Consider the following 1426-nt stretch of genomic DNA (forward strand, 5'->3'; position numbering starts at 1 on the left):
TGAAAGTGTAGACAAGGAAATTTTAAAAAGAACGAGACGACCACTCATAGACAGACACCTTCAATTAGACATTTTGAACTTATTCATTTCAATTAGAGGATTCTAAACCAACAACCTCCATAGATTTCCATCAATAGGAGCTTCAAATATTTAAAAGTCATGCAATTGATCAACCTTACATGTAAACACTATTCAAACTTTTGATAATTAAGATTGGCTAACATTGACACCATAAGCAAAGTTTTATAAAAAAAATTACTTTAAATCCAGACACCAGTTCGAACAATTGTAAATTAGCCATAATAACACTTATAATGGCCCAACTTTTCTCCACCAAAATTAAAGGATCATGTGCAAATTGTAAGTGTGATATTTTTAATTTCAAATCAGTTACAACTGTGCATCCCGACAACAAGCCAACATTAATTAAAGCACACAACATAGTATTTAATCCTTCAACAGTCAATAAAATAAAAAATGAAGATATTGGATTCCCTTGACAAAAAATTTGAATAGCATTAAACTCTCACCACCAAAATAGTTGAAGTTGAAGAAATACAATGTCAAATCCATTTCCTCCCTTTCATCAGGAATTTCATTTTCCCTATTACCTCCTCTAAATAACTCCAATCATCTAAATCACACACTTTCTCAAAATCATATTGCAAATCTCATTTCTTATTGTCACCCCACCCCACCTTCTAATATTGAAATATATTACCCACTTAAAAGATAAGTTTATAATGTCTCAAATAGAGATAGTAAGGTCTCTGATGATAATTTAAAAGAGACAATTTTGTTCCTACATCAAAAATAAAATTTAAATATTGTTTTCTTCAATTAATATCCCATATTTTTTCATTCAACAATTCTAAATAAGAAGTACACCATTCACTTGATTAATAAATATATACTACTTACAGTCATATTAACTCTTTTTGAATGAGTTTATTCAGCAATAAAACCTAATCTCAACATGCATATATATATATATATATATATATATATATATAAAGATTTTATTTAAGAGAATAGAGCGAATAAACTAAATAATATCTTTAAGTAAACCAGTTGAGATAACTTTGAAAATGATAACAACTTAACTTTATAACAATAATTAATTTTTACAAAATTTTTATTAAGAGTTGACTTAAAGGTAAGATGGTTAAAACAATCATTTATGACCTCTATATAAAACAAAAAATTTATTTAATAAAAAAGTCTCAAAATAAAAATTTACTTAACAAAAAGATAACATATTATAATATTTTTTAAAACTAAAACTAATAAAATTAATATTATTTCCATAAATATTAAATCAATTAATTTTATTACCAATTAAATAAGAAATATTATATAAAATTAATTATATTAATTTAATAAATAATTTTATATTCTAAAGTATCTAAAAAAAATTTGTGAAAAT

Source organism: Cicer arietinum, chromosome 4 (assembly GCF_000331145.2).
Source record: "Cicer arietinum cultivar CDC Frontier isolate Library 1 chromosome 4, Cicar.CDCFrontier_v2.0, whole genome shotgun sequence".
Classification (NCBI taxonomy): Eukaryota; Viridiplantae; Streptophyta; class Magnoliopsida; order Fabales; family Fabaceae; genus Cicer; species Cicer arietinum.